This window comes from Chrysochloris asiatica, unplaced genomic scaffold (assembly GCF_000296735.1).
Source record: "Chrysochloris asiatica unplaced genomic scaffold, ChrAsi1.0 scaffold00163, whole genome shotgun sequence".
Classification (NCBI taxonomy): domain Eukaryota; kingdom Metazoa; phylum Chordata; class Mammalia; order Afrosoricida; family Chrysochloridae; genus Chrysochloris; species Chrysochloris asiatica.
Genome location: NW_006408681.1, coordinates 1,428,161 through 1,438,253, shown reverse-complemented (window position 1 = coordinate 1,438,253; position 10,093 = coordinate 1,428,161). Strand labels below are relative to the sequence as shown.

The window sequence follows — 10,093 nt, the reverse complement described above, 5'->3', positions numbered from 1 at the left end:
CTATGGATTGGTACTGACTCAATGGCACCTGACAACAACAATCCTCTTAGATGAACTCCTAAGTGTGGTGCTGTAAGATCAGCACTGGACTACAAACCACAGGGTCGCTATGAGTTGGAACTTACTTAACAGCACTTAACAACAACAACAACCCTCTTAGACAAACTCCTAAGTGTGGTGCTGTTTTGAAGATTTAATGAAATAACCCATAACATGGTGCCTGATTTACTAAGCTTTCAATAAACTGTGGTTTTATTATGGCTCTTATCAGAACGAGTCTATTTATATTTACAAAAATTGTGTCTACTAACTTTTATTTCTAAAATAGATCTTGAGAGAGGGAGAAGCCAATCTTATTAAAGGAAAAGCATTAAAATAATAAGACATGGAAAATCCCTTTGTACAGTGTTGAATATAGTCAGTGCTCAGTCAATGTTAATATAATTATGAACTATTGTTTGCAATTATATATAAAAGAAAGGATAGAGGCAAGCTAAATCTTCCTTTCACCCCAATTCAAAACTAAAATACATGTTCAAAGAATGTCAGAATTCTTGTAATCCTCATTCTTTGGAAGCAGGGACAGCTCACGTGAGGCTCACTGCTGGGAAGTTGGCTTGTGTAGTGAAAACCAGGCCTAGCGCTCCAGAAGTAGGAAAGCCACAGATCCTTTGAAGGAACAGAGAGAGGGGAAGGCAACAGGTCAAACTCTCAAGAAAAAAGGGCAACAGGTAAAAAAAGGAGCATCCCACTTGCCAGTGGGGAGAAGCAAGCATGAGGTTCTATACACCGGATAGAAAGCAGTATCTATAGACATGAAAGGAAAGAGAGGTTTAGACAGTTTCAACAATGCGTGTAATTAAACAAATATCGAATATTAGTTTAGAGCAGGAATCAATTTAGAGCAGGAATCAACACACTATGACCACTGAGCCACATCTGGCTTGTCTTCTGTTTTTGTACGGCCTGTCTGCTAAGAATGCTTTTTACATTTTTAAATGATTGATGGCAAAAATTTAAAAGAATGCTATTTTATGATCTGTGAAAATTATATAAAAGTCAAATCTCAGGACACATAAATAAAGTTTTATTGTAACACAAACATTCCCATTCATTTACATATGCTGATACCTGCTCTGGCATTGTAATGATAAAATGTAGTAGTTGTGACAGGCCCCCAAAGTCTGAACTATTTACTATCTGGACTTCTATAGAAAAAATTTGCCCTAGTTTAGAGTACTATGCTTTTTAGTGTTTTCTCAGTCAATCAGACACACAAAGAAGAGAGATGATATCAAACATACAGTACTCATAGTACTTTAATAGAGAAATGGACACACTCTGAGGCAAGTGGCTGGAGGAAGTGGCTACCTAGCAGTGGGGAGGTAGAAGAGTTCTTTAAATGTTTCAGGAGAGAGGTAACAGTTGACCTGGTTCTCAAGCAAAACAACTGCACAATGAGAGCTAGGCCTGATGAAGATACAGAAGTTCAAGTGAGAACAATGGCTTACTTAAGGTCACATGATAAAGCAAGACCAGGGCAAATCCAGAGCCTCCTTCTAGGCTCTGCACCTCCACACCAGTGATGGAAACCATGTTCAAGGCTGGACACTCAAAGTGCTGGCTGGTATGGAACAAAGATGACTTCAGAATGACCATGTTAGAATGTAGGTAGGCAATTGGATGATGGCCTAGAAGTTTCTATTGTGAAAATGTTGTGCTGTTCATATATGAAGAAGATTAACTCCAAACTCTGGATTTTGTTACCTTCTTTGGAATCATTGCTTAGAGTCTGGTTTAATTTCCATCACTCTGATCTGGGACACATCCATGAAAGTCAGGAAGGCAAGAAGGTTGTCTTTTTTTTAAGTTTAGCTACTTTCAAACTTAAAATATTTGCTGATGAAGATCAGAGAACACAGCCTTTGGTATGGATTGTATCTCAATGTAAAGAAAACAAAAATCCTCACCACTGGACCAATAAACAAACATTCTTATCAATAGAGAAAGATTGAAGTTGTTAAGGACTTCATTCTTCTTGGATCAACTATCAACACTCACGGAAGCAGCAATCAAGAGATTAGATTTGCATTGGGCAAATCTGCTGCACAAGACGATCTTTTTAAAGTGTTGAAGAGCAAAGATGTCAGCTTGAGAACTAAGGTGCACCTGACCCAAGACATGGTATTTTTAATAATCTCATATGCATGTGAAAATTGGACAGTAAATAAGGAAGACTGTAGAGGAATTGATGTTTTTGCATTATGGTGTTGGAGGAGAATATTGAAAGTGCCATTGGCTGCCCATAGAACCAACAGATCTGTGCTGGAAGCAATGCAGCCAAAGTGCTCCTTGGAGGCCAAGATGGCCTAACTTCGTCTCTCATACTTTGGACATATTGTCAGGAGGACAAGTCACTGGAGAAGGGTATCCTGTTTGGTAAGGTGGAGGGTCAGAGAAAAAAGAGGATGGATTGGCCAAGTGGCCGCATCAATGGGCTCAAGCGTGGCAACAATAGTGAGGTTGGCCCAAGATTGAGCAGTGTTTCATTCTGCTGTGCATAAGGTCACTATGAGTCCGCACCTACTCAATGGCACCTAACAACAACAACAAACTTTCCAACCATTTTCTATTTGCTTTGTTTTGTTTTAGCAAATGTATTAAATGTCTTCCATATGTTAGAAACTTGTACATTACATAATTTCAATAAAGTGCGGCGAGGGTCTTAGTGTGGTGCTGTGGGTTAATGTGTCAGACTGCAAAGTCATTTGAACTGCAAGGTCAGTGGTTCAAGCTCACCAGCTGCTCCTTAGAAACTCTATACAGGGTTGCTATGGGTCAGAATCGTCTCGACAGCACTTAGCAACAACAACTAGTAAATTGTAATTGTGCTGAGCATGTAATTGTTTTATCTCATTTTAGTCTCATAGCAAACCTGTTGAATTCAGACGTGCAAATGTGGAAGTGATGGAACTGAATGAGAATAGTAGATGAAAAAGAAATCGACACTAGTTGAGTGCTACTATAGGTCAGTTAGGAGCTCTGATGGCCCAGTGGTAAAATGTCTAGAATATGTTATTATGCAAAAATCTTAAGCCAAATTATTGCTTAAGGTTGGTGTTGCCTGAAAGCTCTAGAGTCATATATCTCTAGTGACTTGTGAATGTCCCCAAGGGTAGGACATATATGAATCTGATAATGAACTTGACTTTGAGAATGGCATCATTTTCCCCACTCACAGGGTGGAATACTACCATCTATTAAAAATGTGTAGCCATGGATGTAGATACTCTCGGTTTTACATCACAGATAAAGCATCCTGGTTCAGTCCTACTGTCCCTCCAAAGAATTGGTAGGGCATAGACACAGTACACACATGAAAGGAGTCAGAGAGACAGAAGTTTAAGCAAGCAAAGTGGTTTAATGAAGTATAGCATAGATGTTCTCCAAGAGATGAGAATGGGGAGCATCAAGACAGTTTCTGTTTTTTTTATGCTGTTTTCCTTTGGGTCGGGCTCCAGGTTGCCTGATAACTCTCTCCTGATTTCTACATTTTCCTATCATAATTTAGAGCCCATAATTGATCATTTCTTCCTGGGTCTAATGTACTTCTTTCCTATTACAATAGTCTATTATATTTGTATTCATGAGCTAACTATTATGTTGATGAATTCTACTGGTATTATGATTAATTCCTTGATCATATCAGATCAATCCTATTCTTTGTGTGTTTCTGATTTTGAATGTTTCCCATTCTATCTTTCCTTTTACCCTGACATTTCCTGCATTCTTTGTGATTGATCTGATCCTCACCTCCACACCCTTGATGAAAACCATTTTCAGGGCTGGATACTTAAAGTACTGGCTTGTGTGGAGCAAAGATGATTTCAGAATGACCATGTGAAAATGTAGGTAATTGGATAATGGACTAAAATTTTCTATTGTGAAAATTTTGTACTGTTTATATGTGAAGAAAACTAACTTATTCTCTCTTCTATCTGCCTAACACTGGGACTCCATAACCTGAATCTATGTTTGGTCCTTCCTCCCATTCTCTCTCCTCCATCTTAGCTCTTACAACTTCCAACCTTCAACTGACTTGGACTTCCCTCAGTGCTGCTGATAATCTTATGGCCTGAGAGTAGAAAAGAAGGCAATCTACTTTGGGCTCTACCACTCTAACAATGGAAATGTGCCTAGGTAGAACTAGAGCATTTGCAGAGTCCATATTCTTACTAATTAAAGTTCATAGCATGTGAAAGATTCACCTTTAAGAGCTAGGATTTGTATTCCTATTCAGACCCTTAGGTACTGCGGTCAGTAAATGAAAATCCAATAACTTTCTTTACCATGAGATGTTCTCTGTCTTATCTCCAAATTCCTGTAAACTGACAACAGGAAATTGAATGTAAAATTGGATAAAATTGTTTCCTGTAGCGTATTAGTCTTCCTGCTGAATGAACTCTAAATTTAATCCCTTCTCATTTTTCACCCACTGTAGAGGCATTAGGGAGCATCCATAGATCCTGGCTCAGACTCCAAGATCACTGGGAGTAGTAGCAAGCTGGGAACACACAGAAGGGCTTCAGGTTCTTTATATCATAACACAGTTATGTGTCTGGGAACTTATTCTAGCTTTGCTACTACTCAATGGCTGTGCAATCTTAGGCAAGATACAGTAGTTGCCCTTTATCTACTATTCAAGAGTTTCACTTTCTATAGTTTCATTTAGTCATTTTCAACAGCTATCCAAAATATAAAATGGAAAATTTTAGAAATAAACAATTCATAAGTTTTAAATTGCTCACTGTTTTGAATAGTGCAATGAAATTTCAAGCTATCCTGATCCCTCTTGCTGGGATATGAATCATTCCTTTGTCCAGCATATCCACATTGTATGTTGTTGTTGCTGTTAAGTGCCATCAAGTCAGTTTCTGCTCATAGTACCCAGTATAGGGTTTTTGAGGATGTACATCTTTTTTTTACAATGTTCACTTCCCTTTAACGACTCCCATCTCCCTGAATGGCAAGTACAGGCAGCCAGGTGGTGGATGACATACTATTTATTTGAAGACATTGCCCTGGTTGAAGAAGTGGCCCATGTACTGGTAAGCTCCCTCCCTGGGAAGTATTCTGGAACCAGCATCTGAGTCTCCTCACTGCCAGGATCCAGCTTCTGCCATGTATAGGACTCGTAGCCCACCTGCCAATCTGGACTCAGCCAGAAGGCAACCTCTTAGCCTCTGAAGACCCAGACTCTAGAACTGGAGCTGCTATTGTTGGTTCCAAAGAGGATGACCCTGGTGAAGGCATTCTTCTTCAGCTTGTCTAATCTCTGGAACATTCTAGTGATGAGTTTGTAGCTCATGAAAGTCTGGATGAGCTCCTCAGGGAAGCAGTACTCAGAATACCATAAAGACCAGCCATCTTTATTAAAGTGCTCCCAGAAATATGGCAGTGTCACAGAGACTGTGTCTTTGTTGGAGTTCCTGTTGTTGTTAGGTGCCATTGAGTCAGTACCAACTCATAGCAACTTTGTGCACAGCAGAATGAAACACTGCCCGATCCTGGGCCAACCTCATTACTGTTGCCATGCTTGAGTCCCTTGATGCTGCCACTTGGCCAATCCATCTTGTTGGGGGTCTTCCTCTTTTTATCTGACCCTCCACCTTACCAAACATGATATCCTTCTCCAGTGACTGGTCCCTCCTGACAATATGTCTGAAGTATGATAGACGAAGTTTGGCCATCTTGGCCTCCAAGGAGCACTCTGGCTGCACTTCTTCCAAAATGGATCTATTGGTTCTTTTGGCAGCCCATGGCACTTTCAATATTCTCCTCCAATACCATAAGTCAAAAGCATCAATTCTTCTACGGTCTTCCTTGTTCACTGTCCAGCTTTTGTATGCATATGAGGTTATTGAAAATACCATGGCTTGGGTCAGGTGCACCTTAGTCTTCAAGCTGACATCTTTGCTCTTCAACACTTTAAAAAAGTCTTGTGCAGCAGATTTGCCTAATGTAATACGTCGTTTGATTTCTTGACTGCTGCTTCTGTGAGTGTTGATAGTTGATTCAAGAAGAATGAAGTCCTTGACAACTTCAATTTTTTCTGCGTTGATAAGAATGTTGTTTATTGGTCCAATGGTGAGGAGTTTTGTTTTCCTGACATTGAGATGCAACCCATACCGAAGGCTGTGTTCTTTGATCTTCATCAGTAAATGTTTTAAGTCCTCTTCATTTTCAGCAAGCAAGGTTGTGTCATCTGCATATTGCAGGTTGTTAATGAGTCTTCCTCCAATCCTGATGCCACATTTTTCTTCATAGAACCCAGCTGCTCAGATTCTTTGCTCAGCATACAGGTTGAATAAGTATGGTGAAAGAATACAACTTTGTGGCACACCTTTCTTAATTTTAAAACATTCAGTGTTCCCATGTTCTGTTCGAACAGGGTACAGATACAGGTACAGATTTCTCATGAGCACAATTAACTGTTCTGGAATACTCATACTTTACAATGTTATCCATAGCTTGTCATGATCCACACAATCGAAAGCCTTTGCAGATTCAATAAAGCACAGGTAAACATTTTTCCGATGTTCTCTGCTTTCAGCTAAGATCCATTGTACTTGCACTTCAATTCACCCGACACAAATGTACTCTTGGGCAGATGAGCAAAAGGTCCTTGGCCTTTGGTTCAACAGCCAGCACCTGCTCACATTCAACCGTCTTGGCCTTTGGACCCAGAGCCACAGCGTCTTCTCTTCTTTCCGCTCAGCCTGGGGCTTCTGCTGCTTTTCCTGAGGCTCTTTCTCTTTCCGTGAGATGTCCTTTTAGGGTGGCTCCCTGAAAATTTTACAGTAATAAACTTTGCCATCTTCTCACAGAACTTCACAGAATTGGGGCTGGTTAGTGCAGGTGAGGAACCAGTGGTTGGTACTGGGGAAGGCCTGATGGAAAGAAGGCTGTGGGACTTGTTTGTAGAGCCACAACAGGGTACAGACAAATGTGATGTCAGCTAGGGCCACATGTTCGCCCACCAGGAAAGTCCTCATTATCAAATGAACATCTGGCAGCCCCCAAATCTGCCTCACCTCCTTGGCATTCTCTGTGACCCCCAAGTGGGGAACATCCAGGTACTGGTTGGGGGGAACTGTGTCGCTGTCAGCAAAGCTTACCCACTGCACCACCTGGGCTGTGGCCTCTGGAGTACTTCCGGCAGCTCTTCCTTGCTCACATGGTGGTGGCACTGGTATTGCCAGGAGATGAGATAAGAGACTAGGAAAAAGTCAACTATTTCAGGAGAGAGATAAGAATTTGATTTTGCAAAGCATTTGATATTTATCAAGGAACAGTGGAAAAGCACTAAAAGATTTCAAGCAGGGGTGTGATCTGATGAGATTTACATAGTTAAAACTTGGATTTGCTTGAAGGGATTAGGGTGAGGGGGCACAGGAGTGAGAGGCTAATGCAAACATGTTGGTAGTTTAGAGAGGATGTGGAGAAAAGCAGATGCCTTCATGTTGGTAGTTTAGAGAGGATGTGGAGAAAAGCAGATGCCTTCAAGGCACAGAAATGTAAAAGAATAGGAGCTAAACGCAGGTGGATATGACAGGGGAGAAGTCATAAAAGGTGAGTTTCCGTGTGTCTGACTTGGCAACCAGTTCAGTGGTGAGGCATGACAGGTGGGGGAAACACAAACTGAGTTTGAAGTGACTGTGATAATGCCAAATGGAAGCAGAGAGGGACCTTGGAGAAGATATCTGGGACGGCAACTGGAGCTGTGAGAGGAGATGTACTCACTTAAGTGACCTCTCACTACAGGCTTCTCATCTCAAGGAGAAATCAGCATTGGCTGAGTGTTGGGGAGTTCCAAACCATCCTGTAGAAGACTCCATGGCATCTCTACTAGCACCACTCTGGTCCATCACCCGCATCATCCCTACTTCTCACATGCCATTCAGAGTGATCTCATAAGATGACTCACCTCTACTCAGAACCCTCCAGTGACCTCCTGCTCTCTCAGAGCAAAAGCTCAAGTTCTCATGGAGGCCTGCAAGGCCCTGCACAGTTCAGTGTCAACCCCTAGGCCCCCCAGTTTCTGTCTTCCTCATGGTTAATTGCTCCCTGTCTCCTTCCTGACAAAGGGCATTTGTACTGACTGTTCCCTCTTTCTTCGGGGATACTTCACGACTTGCTTCCTTAACTTCCTGTCACTTTCTCAGTGAAGCAACTTTAGTCCCCAGTTGAAATCATAGCTCCATTCATCCTAGCTCTGTGATTCACCTTCCCACTTACTTGTAAGCTCGGTCATGGCAAAGAATTTTATAAAGATAAATTTTTATTCTCTTTGCTATTTCCCAGCACCTAGACAAGTGCCTGGCACATATTCAGTTTTCAGTCAAATTAATTTGGCAAAGGAAACTAAGGTGCATCAGCCATTTAGGGACACCTAGCAGGTGAGGGGAAGGAAAAACATATTTTTGTTTTTAAGTAAAATAAGGATAAATACGTAAATAAGTCAGGGACCAGCTTCCTTTGAAAATGAAGTATAATGAAGTCTGAAAGATGGCATTATAGTCCTATATAGACATGACATTGTTGAATAAACACTGGAAAATTAACCGCTAGGTTGACGGTTCAAACTCAACTGCGGCTCCCTATACAGGGTAGCTACAAGTCAAAACCTACTCAACAGCACTTAACAACAAGAAGTGAGGAAATCTGTGCTTGTTAAATAAAATAAATCAAAACAAATGTAGAATTGTTATCATGGGTCTAAGTTCTATAAGCTACAATTTCCTTATCTACTTAGAGGAAATTATCTATGTTCTCGTTCATTTATTTATTTATTAAATTTTTATGACTCTGTTGGACTGGTATAGATATCGAAATGATGATGCCAGCTCCTAATAGCTTCTTAAGATCAATGACAAGGTTGCTTAGCATCAGAAAAAAACCCCGTTAGAGTCGCTGGGCACTGAATTTTGTCTTTTCTCAAACCTCTATGGGAAGCAATAGTGTGTTATATCATGAACTGGAAGTAAGTAGCCAGAAAACCTATGTCATGTGTATTTGTGGATATTATCTTCCATGGCCCGTGTCAGGGATTGTAAGACTAACTTCCAGGCTTCCAGTGGGGGACAAGTTACTTCAGAGTGTGCACTTTTAGGAGGAAGGTGCACTTCTGGGTGTTAAAAAACTACCGATTCTAGAATCAAATAATCTGGACTCATACAAAGCATCTAGATCTTCCACTTGGAGAAGGGATATAATCCTGACCAGGCAGAGCCTCTCTGATTCTCTGTTTCCCTACTTCTAAAGAGGAGGATAATAAATTCAGCTAACTACACAAGATACTACTGGAATCGATCCGAAATAGCTGACCTTAACATTTTATGAGTTATTACTTAGGTCTGTCATGGATTGAATTATGCCTCCCTCAAAATAATAATAATAATAATGTGTTGTTAATCCTAAACCTTTATACGTGTGGATGTAATCCCCTCTGGGAAAAGGACTGTCTTTATTCTGTCAGTGTAGGTTGTGTCATAGACCAGTTGATCGCCTTTAAGATCTAAAAAGAGCAAATTAAACACAGAGAAGCTAGGACAAACAGAGAAAACGGTGCATGCTATTTGAAGTTGCCAAGGAGTCAAGGCACAGACCTCGAAGAACCAAGACACTTTCCTCTGAGCCACGGAGACAGAAAGCCTTCTCTTATAGCCAGAGCCCTGAATTTGGACTTACAGTCTTCCAAACTATGAGAAAATGCATTTCTATTTGTTAAAGGCAGTCTGTTGTGATATTTCTGTTTTAACAGCACTTAGTAAGAAACTAAGGCATGAGTGCATGGTATATTGACCCATTCTATCTTCATATCCTCTGAGAAGCTACTATTTTCATCCTTATTTCACAGATTAAGAAACTGAGGAACAAAGTGACTAAGTAACTTGCCCAAGACTACACAATTGAGCCAATCTGTTGTTGTTGTTGTTGTCAGGTGCCTTCGAGTTGGAACCGACTCATAGCGACCCCATGCACAGCAGAATGAAACAATGCTCGATCCTGGGCCAACCTCACCACTGCTGCC

The 10,093-nt window shown here is 40.9% G+C and overlaps 1 pseudogene; it reads right to left on the bottom strand.

The window, feature by feature from the left end:
* Window positions 1-5,063: 5,063 nt before the first annotated feature.
* Window positions 5,064-8,314, bottom strand: LOC102825672 (annotated as a pseudogene).
* Window positions 8,315-10,093: the final 1,779 nt, after the last annotated feature.